The sequence below is a fragment of the Ambystoma mexicanum genome, chromosome 10 (assembly GCF_040938575.1).
Source record: "Ambystoma mexicanum isolate Mex_15411 chromosome 10, UKY_AmexF1_1, whole genome shotgun sequence".
NCBI lineage: Eukaryota > Metazoa > Chordata > Amphibia > Caudata > Ambystomatidae > Ambystoma > Ambystoma mexicanum.
This window is the reverse complement of record NC_090932.1, coordinates 688,288,706-688,300,756: the sequence shown is the minus strand read 5'-3', so window position 1 is coordinate 688,300,756 and position 12,051 is coordinate 688,288,706. Positions and strand designations below refer to the sequence as shown.

General features: G+C 49.2%; 1 protein-coding gene across 1 annotated transcript in view; it reads left to right on the top strand.

Moving 5' to 3' along the window:
* The window catches only part of RASA2 (RAS p21 protein activator 2), a 1,321,178-nt gene that overhangs the window by 1,274,359 nt on the left and 34,768 nt on the right, over positions 1–12,051 (top strand). The window lies entirely within an intron of this gene.

Genomic DNA, 12,051 nt, shown 5'->3' with positions numbered 1-12,051 from the left:
TTTTTCCTACTCTCTCATCTAGTTTACTGTGATTTAAACACTGTGTTTCTTTTGGTTATGGAGTCTGGCAAACTCCATAGGCATAATCTTTTTACATTGTGACACATAGCACCTTCACTGCAGTGGCACAGGGCATTCTTCCAGATTTCCCCAAGGTTTAAATACCTTCTCTTTGATAAACTACTGTTTCCAAGAGCAGTAAAGTGAAATTGACTTTACTTACATTTGTAACTTTCTAGACCCAGCACACCCTATCTTCAATATGGTGCTGGAGGGGTTACTTAGTATCCCCTTTGTCTAGTTTCTCATGTAACATGTTTATGTTACCCTTTATACAATGAATGGCTGGTGGCAGTGGTTTACTTTTAACTACCATTGGGAGTTTGTTTTTACGGCGGGCTGCGTTCGCAGCTGCAGTAAAGCACCCATGGGTGCCCATTTTGTCAGAATGGCTGCGGTCTTTTTTTCCCGCCATTTATTTTTGGAAAGGTCCTTCTTGAGATTTACTCTGCGTGCCAAACCAGGTTTGGTCCCTTTGTTCGTTTTGTCTTTGGCGGGATTCACTGGGTGAAGCCCGCCTCTGGCTCCAGTATGTCTGGCAGGGGCAGGAAGGGAGGGAGGTGCCCGAAACTCCCTGTGCTTAATCCCCTTGGTTACATGAATGCAAACAAAGGTGATTGGCCGGCTGGCTGTCCTTGGAGGACAGCCACCCTGCTGTGTGATTGACAGCTAGGCTGGAATGAATGGGAGAAACCTGCATAAAAGGCAAGGCTTTTTGGCTTGGAAGGCAGAGTTGACCACTGGACGAAGGAATCTGAAGAAGAACTTGGAAGAGATGCCTGCTGCAACTCCTGGACCGTTGGTTTTGCCCGGTGAAGCCCTGCTGCTGCGCTGAAGCTCTCAATTTCCCTTGACTAGAGAAGCCCTGCAAGGACGACTTCTTCCCTTGAGTTGGTGGGACCAATCCACTCCAAAGTGAACTTGTTTGGACATCCTCTCGAAGCTGGCTGTACTACCACTGCTGCCGCTGTTGGAACCCGAAGTGCCAGGGAGAGGAACAATAAACTGAGTGGATCGCTTTTAAGTCGGACCTGAGTGCCAGGAAGATCCTCTGGACTTCCCTGAAGCAGGACTGACCAAGCCTGAGCCACCTCAACAGAGTGCTGGACCCCAGAAGCAGGGAAAATCTGAAGTGGTTTCCGAGAACTACAGTGTTGCTATTCTCTGTCAGACGCGAGGAGCTGAAACACTGAAGTGCCACTGAATTGAAGTTTTCCCTTTGCTGTCGCCGATTGTCCCGTTGTGTTGCAGGCGTCCCCAGAACTCCTTCCTCTTGTCCCCACAACTGAGGCACAGGAACAAAAGGAGCTGCAGAGCCACACAGGAACAGAAGCCAGCTGGAACCATTTCTTCTCACCAAAGGTACTGTACAGTCTAAGAGAACTTACCTCTTGTCTTGTAGCCTTACTTGTTCTCAGTTGAGACTTGTCTTGGTTGTTCTTGTGGAGTTGCTTGCATCTTCTACCCCTCACAAGCACCCAGCTTGTGGACCTACATTGATTCTACTTTTTCTACAAAGACTTCTAAATCATTGTGCAAGACTTTAACTTACCTGCAAAAGTGCTTCCGCTCCCCTAGACTTTTGCCCAATTGACATTGGCTGGCCTGGCTCCCTGAATGACTCTTCTCTCCTCCGATTGTGTGGTGGTACCTTCCTTCCAGGAAAGGGTTAACTTACTTTGCATTGGGGGGGGGGGCGGTTAAAAGTACTTAGCTGCTTAATAATATTTGTTTGATCTCTTGTCTTATTCTAAAACCTCTTTACTTTGACACTCATCTCAGTATTGATGTAAATGTACCAGTGATATATTAATGTCCACAGTGTCCTAGTTATTTAAGTCTCGTGGGGGTGTAGGAAGTGTCTGTGTGACAATAGTGTAGTGAGAACAAATACCCCTCTCTGAATCTGCTACATTTCGGTCAGTGCATCACACTTATATTATCACTGAATTAGTCGATAAATCTTACAAGGTTTTCCAAACTCCTTAACATTGAAACGAAGTTTATTCATATACTAATATATCAACATAAAAACAGTTAAGATTCTTCGTGTGCACATTCCACAAGGCACATTTACATAAAACAAGATAAATCATCAACAACTTGTTATATCAATGTTTTTTCAAAACGTGGGGTTAGTATGTGAAAGAATTATTCTTTACACTTGGATTGACTGTCAATGATTTACACAACAGAAAAAAGGTCAGTCAATTCAGCTAGTATTGCATTCTGTTTTTCTAATATAAAGGCCGTTATTCTGGCCATCTTCAGGACAAGCGTATTTGTTAGAATTTGCGAAACAATCACAGACACCTTTGGTTTTGTTCTTGCACGGACACTCTTGTCTTAAGCAGTCAGATTCGAGCCTCTTGATATTAGAAGATTGATTTCTTCTATATAATGGGAGTCTGCTATCCTAATCATTGCAGATTTCCTTTCTTCCAGAGCAACAGGAAAAATACCTTCTGCTCCCTGATCATACAGGGCTAAGTCGTGGTTTTGACTTCTTTTTACAGCTGTGTAGTAGAGGATATACCTCTTTTCCTCATCTTGCTGCTGGTTATTCTGTGTCAAATCAGCTTTGCCTCTGTAGTATAGATTGAGCTTTCTTTTGCGGGCCACGCACTCTCCTATTTCTGAGGACAGACTTTGGGGCAGCACTGGGGAGCTGTTCATGTACTCCAGTTGATGCTGACTGGAAACTGAAAAGGAAGCTTCTACGCACAAGGTTTCTTGATTAAACAATTATTATTATTTTATTTAATTTGTTTATTTATAACACAGCACAGAGGAAACAAGACATTAACAGTAATTGGGTTTCACAGGTAAGTCAAGCAAAATAGACTCGAGTCACCCCCACCCCCCAAGTTCCTGTGTCAGCGGCAGGGGATGTCTCATTCGGCCTGAGCAGGCTGGGAGTCCCCCTCCAACGGGGAGAGGGCCCGGGCGATCAAGCGTGGTTTGAAAGTCAGGGCTGGGTAAGTCCGGTCGTAGTCCAAAACTGGGGCCCAAGTGTCAGTGAATCGGTGGAGCAGTCCCGCTTTGGCTGCCGTGACTTTTTCGGCTATTAGAATATCCCATCATTTAAGCCACCAGAGGGTTATCAGGGGGCCCTCCGCGGACTTCCAGGTGCAAGCCACTGTGATTTTGGCAGCCAGTAAGAGTTGGGAGATCAGCGCCGCTCTTCTCCCTGTTCTTGGATATGAGTCCGGAAGTGGGATCCCCAAGAGAACCTGCTCAGGCGTTAGGGGGATTTCAACTTGGGTGATCTCTCGAATGATGGCCAGGCATTGGGTCCAGAATTCCTTCACTCTGGGGCAAGTCCACCACATGTGGAAGTAGGAACCTGGAGAGCCACATTGGCGCCAGCAGTGGGGGTCCAGGGCCTGCTGGAAATGATGGAGGCGTAGGGGAGGGTAGTACCAACGTAACAAGAGCTTATGGGCGCATTCCCGACGTCTATCCACGTGTGGTCTTCGATCGCTCGACCCAGGTCCGATTCCCATTGGGTCATATAGAAGGGCCTGAAGAGGAGGTGATCATCCTGCAAAAGTTTGTATAGGGCTGAGATCTTACCCCGGGCCGGCAGGTCCTTAATCATGAGCTCTAGGGGGGCCAGGGGTCTTGTTGCGGCAGCTCGAGTTTGGGGGTGAGTGCACCAGTGTCTCAGTTGGGCATAGGAGAATCTATCTGTCTCTGTAAGCTGGAAAGTCGTTTTGCATGGTTCGAAAGTGAGAGGGGCTTCCTTCTCAAAGAGCTGTCCCAAAGTTTCGAGACCTCCCGCCACCCAGTTTCTGAAGTTTTGCGGGCGGGCTCCCATTATTAATTTATTTAACAGTCAGTTTGAATAAGCCTTCTTCAGAAGGGGCTATGTAAGAGTAACACACAAATACACTCCAAAATACACACTTTTAGTTTCTGTAAATCAGCAAGTACCCATTTGGGATGGCACACAGACACTTCCGGGAGTAACACTATCTGGGTACTTCCCAATGTGTTATTGTAGGGGGATCGATCTCACACTGGGAAGAGTATATACGGGACAATAGTGTAGTGAGAACAATTACCCGTCTCTGAATCCGCAAAATTTCGGTCAGTGCAACACACTTATATTATTGCTGAATTAGTCGATAAATCTCACAAGGTTTTCCAAACTCCTTAACATTAAAACAAAGTTTATTCATATACTAATATATCAACATAAAAACAGTTAAGATTCTTCTTGTGCACTTTCCACAGGGCACATTTACATAAAACAAGACCGCTTTCTGGAAGTCCTTCTAGGCACCAACACAAATCAAAGGACCCTGCTGGTCTAAGGTGCCAACCGACACCACCGACACTGCTGCCTCCACCTAGGGATTTGACCCCAACAGGGGATCCTCCCACGCACGCAGGCACGATATGGCGATGGACACCGACAAGGCCGATGACTTCCTGCCATCGGACGGAGAGCCAGCAGGTGCGAATGACTCTCACAGGGCCTTTCCACCGGATGAGGTTGGCTTCTTCCATTCAGTGATGTTCAGAACCTCCAAACATTACAACTGGTGCCTGAGGAGACGAAAAAGGAAGGTTACCTTTATCAACGTTGCAAGTCTAGGTGGGGGGGATCATCATATCCGCTCCTTTGTTGGACGATATCTGGGATGAAGGCCTAGTGCTGTTGAAGCATCAGAGCACTGCCCCACCAAAGTGGGACAGGCTCGAGAAGATATACAGAGTCCCGGACTCGTCACCTGACTCTTTGGTCTCAGCCACGACCAGGAAACGCTCTGCGAATCAGTCATTCTCATCCATAGTTCCCCCAGACCAGGAGGGGAAGAAACAGGACGCTATGGGAAAATGATTATCTATACGACTGCCAGCACCATTAAGGCTGCTAATGCGCTGGCCATTTTGGCAAGCTCTGACCGGGAGCTCTGGTATAAGGTGGGCCTAATTCCTGACTTCCTACCTGATGACAAGAAGGCAGAAGCTCTTGAGCTGTTCCAGGAGGGGGAGGTGGCCTCGGACCACGTTATCACAGTTGCGGTAGACATTGCGGACACTGGTTTCCATCAAATGGGAAATGAAGTGTCTCTTCATTGGCATGGATGCCTGAAAGCCACCAACTTCCGGCCGGACGTCCAGTCTAAGGTGTTACACATGCCATTCGATGGGGAAAACCTGTTTGGCAAGACAGCCGACAAGTCTCTTCAAATCATCAAGACTGACAAGGAGACGGCACATTCGCTGGCCACCCTGCAGCAAAGTCGGTTGTTGTCCTTTTGTTCCTCAAGAGGAAAACCTGGCAGGTCCTGCAAGGGCTACACCACCCCTTATTGGCAGCCTTCCCGCTCCTCAATGCAGGAGGTGTACAGAGGTTGCTTGCAGGCATTGGCAACGGAGGACAGCTCTGGTGCGCCAAAGCAGGCCTCAACTGGCCGTGGACGCGGGGCCCCCACTCGTGTACCCCAGTGGGAGGCCAGCTGGCAAGGTTCGTCAGCGCGTGGAAGACAGTTAGCACTGACAGATGGGTGCTGGACGCTCTTGGACAGGGCCACAGCTTGGAGTTCCAACACAGGTGTCGCCGTATCACCCCGGTAACTGGTCAAGAACAGCACGTGGCGCAGCTGCTGCAGGAAGTCCAAGCCATGCTAAAAAAAATGGGGCACTAGAACCCGTCCCCCAGCACCTCCAGGGCTCCAGGGTGTACTCTAGATACTTTGTGGTCCGAAAGAAGACGGGAGGGTGGAGGCCGATCCTGGACCTGCAATGCCTCAACAAGTACTTGAAGTTCCATAAATTCAGGATGGTTATATTGTAGCACATGCACGGCCAACTGGAGGAAGGCGACTTCCTGGCATCGCTGGACCCGGGAGGACGCATACTTCCACATACCATCCATCGAAGCATCGCAGAACGCTCTGTTTCTGGGGGCACGACTCAACACAGTAGCTTGCCTGGCAGCTCCTTTGGAAGAGCGGTTAGTAGCCAACCTAGGGACAGTACAGCGGCGTGGTCGGCTACAGTGCGAGCCGTCAAGTCACTGTTGGGCATGTCTTCCTGCATCAACCTTATCCACCTTTGCAGACTACAGATTAGGCCTCTCCAGGAGTTTCTGGATACGAGATAACTGCAAGTCTTGGGATCCTAGATGGACAAAGTCCTCCTCAACAAGGTTCTGACGAGCAATAAATGTGGTGGGGCATGCACTCTCATCTCACCCAAGGGGCCCCATTCCAAGTCTCTCCTTGCCACGAGACAATTACCACGGATGCTTCCCTGGAAGGTTGGGGAGCTCATACCAGACAGTTGCACGCCAGAGGCCTTTGGCTGCCAGAAGAAATCACCCTTGACATCAACTTCCTGGAGCTTCAGGCCATCTTCTGAGCCCTCAAGTCTTTCCTGCCATCGACGAGGGGCAAGGTGGTGAGGATCTTCAGACAACAGCACCACCATGTTCTACATACGGAAGCAGGGCGGGACGCGCTCTCCGGCTCTCTCCAGAGAGGCCCAGGATCTGTGGAACTGAGCCATTCATCAGGACATGTTTCTCGTCCCTTTTCACCTGGCGGGTACGAAGAACACCATTGCAGGCTTGCTCAGCAGGGAACTACATTCTTGCCACAAGTGGGAGATTCACCAGGACCAGGTGGATCTTCTATTCCACTAATGGGGTCAACCCCAGATCGACATATTTGCGACAGCGGCAAATTTCAAGTGTCAGAAGTTCGCAAGCAGGTTCCCACAGCCAAGGGGCATGGGGGATACATTCTCCTTCCCGTGGGAGGGACGGTTCCTGTATAGCTTTCCTCCGTTCCCGCTACTAGTGATCAACACACTCTGTGTCACTGCAGAATGATGCTCATCGCTCCGGCGTGGCCTCAACAAATCTGGTATCCAGACCTACTACATCTGTTGGCGGTCCCGTCCATCGAGCAGCCACTACTTCCGGACCTTCTGTCCAGAGAGGGAGGAGCTATTCTGCACCACGACCCAGTGTTGCTGAACCTCAGGACATGGCGCTGCAGCCCTAGAGTTTGGACGTTATGCTTTGCCTGCTGAGTGTAGGGACATCCTCGCCAAGGCCAGGCCCTCTTCAATGTTGACTTTCTACAGCCATAAGTGGAAGCGTTTCTCTGTGTAGTGCCAAAACCAGAAGATTACCCCTCTGCGTATCACGGCTTTCCAGCTCCTACCATACCTACTTTCTTTGGCCAAGGCTGCACTGGCTCATGCCTCGATCAAGGTGCACCTGGCTGCCATATCCCTTTACTCCAGGACTCTGGGTAGACCTTCTCTGTGCTCGCACAGACTCTCCAAGCAGTTCCTCAAAGGACTTTCCCGCCAGTGAAGGCTCCTGCCCCTGTTTGGGAGCTCAATGTGGTTTTGACTAAGCTCATGGGGGCTCCTATTGAGCGGATGCATCAGGCCTTGATCAACTTTCTATCGTGGAAGACGGCTCTCCTTGTGGTGATCACCTCGGCCAGACAGGTTGGGGAGATCCAGGCCCTGTCTTGCAAGCAGCCATAATTATCATTCCACTCTTCAAGGGTGGTACTTCGTACACACCCCACCTTTATGCCTCAGGTGCCGTCAGAGTTCCAAGGAGCCTTTGGCGTTGCCGGTCTTTTTCCCGAATAGTCGTCTGCAGCGGAGAGAGTCTTGCATTTGCTGGATGTTTATTCGTGCCTTGAAGTTTTATGTGGCACACACTAAAAGCTTTTGGAAGCCTTCTCGGCTGTTCTTCATTTTTGGACCTGTGAATCACAGAAAGGCCTTGTTGAAGGCCTCCATTCCATCTCCAGGTGGCTCTCTGGCTGCATCATGAACTGTCATCGGCTGGCTGGCAGATCATTGCTGGACCGTCCGTGAGCCCATTCCACAGGAGCCATTGCAGCAATGATGGCGTTTCTCTCTGGTGTGCCCCTGCTTGACATCTGCAGGGCTGCCACGTGGAGGTCCATGCACACCTTCACAAGGTTTTATTGCACGATAGGGATTCCAGGGAGGATTCCCGAGACGGCCAAGCAGTGGTGCACAGCCTGTTTGTTTGGGGTGATTCTGTTCCAGACGCGAGTGTTTATTGCTTCTGTTGATCCTTTATACCTCCTGTGGTTGTGTATATGTACTGCTGTGTAATCTTTATTCATGAACATGTGAATCCATGCCAGACCCCATGCTGGAGAAGGTTTAACTTACTTACCTGTAACTATTATTCTCCAGCATGGGTCTGGCATGGATTCTCATGCAAACCCTCCCTCCTTCCCCTCTGTGGCTTATCTTGGTTCATGCTGCCACTTTAGGTGCTTATCAAACCTGAAGATGGCCAACAGGGGTGGAGCTTAGGGAGAGTGCTGTCATTGGATGTGAGCAGTATGGTCCAGAGGATAGTGATTGGTTTAGAGGAAAAATACAGTTATAAAATGAAAGTGAAACTGTTTTTTCTTTTACCGAGGATTCCCAGCCTGACGACGAGGAATATTTATGAGCATGTGAATCCATGCCAGACCCATGGTGCAAAACAATAGTTACAGGTAAGTAACTTAAACCTTCATGTTTATGTCTGCAACAGGAGAGATCAACATGTACTGTTTCGGAATAGGCGTGCAGGTGGAGAGAATCTCAGTCTTGTGTGACCATCTTGGTCTACAGAGTCTGGTGGTCTCCAGTTATACACTTTTAACCTCCACCTACTCCTGATAGCCTTCTCTGATCTCCTCCTGTTGTCTCCCAATCTAATCCATCCTCCATCTCCTATCTCTCTCAGCAACCTGCTACTGATGATGTTATACTATTTCCTCCTGTCTCTACCACGTCCTCCTGATGTTCTTCTACAACATACTTTTTTCAATGGATTGCATTCTCCCTTGTATTCCTCATCTTGATAGATAGCTATTCAGTGTTGTCGACTCTGAATCATTTTCAAAAGGGGTCGTAGTGCCATGGATGTCGTCAGTGACATCCTTGTATACATCCATGCCAAATAAGGGTGCGTCTAGGGAGGAGTGGGAGGACTTCAAGAACCAAATGTTGAAAGTGTTTGAAAAGTCCTCGATGCCGCAGGCAGATTCGGCTCCAACCGTGCCCGGTCTGTCCAGCACGATGACAGCCAAGGGTGGTTGAACATCCTCAAGTAAGACCCCAATGGAAAAATCTCCTCCTGCACCTATACCATTGCAGCCACCTGGGGCTAAGAAGCACCTCGACCGGCAGAAGCCACTCAAGATTGAAGCTTCGTAGCAGACACTAGATCCATGTTCTTTGACTCAATGCCATCACTTTCTGATGAGGAAGGCGACACAATACCATTTGGGTCTTAGATCCATTGCCGGATTTGATGGTAGACGAGGCTGGGCTACTGCAACTGGCAGAGGGTCTCTACAATGCCAGTGGTTTGGATACATCTCTAGTGTGGAATTTCAGCAGTTAAGCCCATATGCACATTGCACACACATGCCCAATACCGCAAGGCCATCTAGAAGGTCATCGTGGCCTTGTTGCTGACCGTGCCGACGAAACCAGTGTCGCAGTACGACCTCATCAACATCCTGGACCGTTGACTGAGCAAGCTTTCCCGTTCAATGTTGCCATAGCAGAAGTATGAGCCGGCAAGAAGCTTCTGTTCTTGATGGCTCACCCAAACCCCGAAGGGTTGGTGATGCAGGCCGCAATGGTTTCGTCCAGGCCCTCAACGTCGAACCTCCACAGAAATATGGAGTCGAAAAAAGTCGACGCTTTGGTAAAGCTTTTACCTCAAAGAGCATTGCTCTTGAAGCCTGAATGCCTCTTGTGCCTTTGCTAAATTCTCCCCGGGGTGGGGGGTTTGCAATGAAGGACAACATGACAACATGAAGTGCAAGCAGTTCTGTTCAAGGAAATTTCCCCCACTGGGGGGTTTTGGGGGATGCATTTTTTAGTGGAGTGGGTCTTTGACCTCCACTATGCATTACCGCCACTACCAGTCATCTCTTAGGTTTTCGGGAGGTTGCAGCGGTTCAGGGCTCACCTGACCTGTTCGCACCGGACTGGCTGAGGAATACGTGGTACCCGGACCACCTGAAACTGGCCGTATGCCCACCTCGCCGGCTTCCTCAGATGCCGGACCTCTTTTCACAGTGGGGAGGCAATGTGCTTCACGCAAACCCACACCCTCTCAATCTGCATTCTTGGCTCTTGAGTGGCTGGGGTACGGGGACTGGGACTTTGACAAGGAGGTGCTGGAGGTGGTGTTGGCTACAAGTAGGCCGCCCACTAGGTCTCTTTACGTGTGCAGACAGAGAAGGTCTGTGACTTGCTGCAAGGCAAAGAGAGTGGATCCCATCTTGTGATGGGGTATTTGTTGGCCTTAGCCAAATCAGGCCTCCAAGTGAGCACGGTAAAGGGGTGTCCGACAGCTCTTTCCCTATTTAAAAGGATGTTAGAACAAGGTTCCTTCCCAGTGGTGGCCCAGTTTTTGAAGGGCCTGGTTCATTCTTTCCCTCCTTTGCCTTTTGTGGTCTCTAATTGGGATTTGAACTTGGTTCTCGCCTTCCTGATGGTGGCTCTGTTTGAGCCTTTGCATTCAGCTCCCATCAGACTCGTCATATTGAAGACTGCTTCTTTTGTGGCAATCACGTCTGCGAGAAGGGTCAGTGAGTTGCAGGCGCTATCTTGTAAAAAAAAGAACCTTTTCAGAAGTTTTTTTAAAGAGAAAGTATCCCTGCAAGTGCGCCTGAAACTTTTACCAAAGGTGGTGTCAGAATTCCATCTGAGCCAAAGCATCGATCTTCCATCGATTTACCCTCCACACCATCCTTCGAAGTACAAGGAGAGGCACTACAGATTGCATCCCAATAGCATGCCGAGTTTTTACCTGGCTAGAACGGGCTCTTTCAGTAAGGCTAACCAATTGTTCATTCCTTTTTTGCAATCCAGCTTGGGGCGAGCATTTACTAAACAAACAATACCTTGCTTGACAGTATATGCATTTTTGAATGTTACCAGAGCGTGGGTAAGGAGGTCCCAGCCGGGCTTTGTGCCAACTCTACCAGAGGGGTCACAGACTCCTCGCCTCTTCAGAGGGGGGCCGTGCTGGCTAGAGACATTAGTCGTGCTGTGCTTCGTGGTCCTCTTTGCACACATTTGCCAAGCATAACAGCTTGGACTGGGCTGAGTGGCCGACCAACGCTTTGGTAGGGCGGGCCTCCAGAGTTTCTTGGTGTGACTTCCATCCTCCACTGCTTTAGAAGTCTATTAAGATAGATGAGGAATCTATGGGAGAATGCAATCTATTGAAGAAGAAATTAGTTAACTGTGATGTTCTTTCTATGCATTCTTGTACAGATTCCTCATCGCCCTCCGAGCCCTCCCCACTTGGAAGTCCATGAGCTCAATTGCATTCTGCAATCACATTTCTCTGTGTGATGACATGAGGAGCAGAGTGCTACGTTGGGGCAGCAGCATTTGGTTGCCAGGCGGTCTGACTTCTTCTGGCTTCATTTCAAATATTGATATATGGAAGAAAAAGGTAAGCAAGCATTTATTGTTTGCTGCTCTTTGTCTCTATGCCTTTCGCCATTACTGCATGTTCCCTCTCGCAGGCGGAGCATGGTGGAGGGGTCAGAGGGGGACTGAGCTAAAGGGGCATAGTACATTCCTTGTCTACAGCGATCAACCGCGTTTTTTGTCGAGGAATAGGGCAGCCGTATACGAGGGAGCCGTCGACAATATCCAGCGGCACGCTGGATAGCTATCCATCAAGATGAGGAGTCTATGGGAGAAGAATCTATAGAAAGAACATTAATGGTAAGTCATTTCTCAATCTCCACCTCTCCTGCCTCCTCGCCTCAGTCCACTTCTCCAACCTCCTCTCCTCACTCCATCTCTCCAGCCTTCTCTTCAAATCACTCTGCCCTTCTCTCCAACTTTTTCTGACTGCACCTCTGTTCCAAATCCATACTATTTCACTTTTGTCTTGCCTGTGTTGGGTTTTATAGCTAAGTGTCCACCCCCCAGCCTTTGATA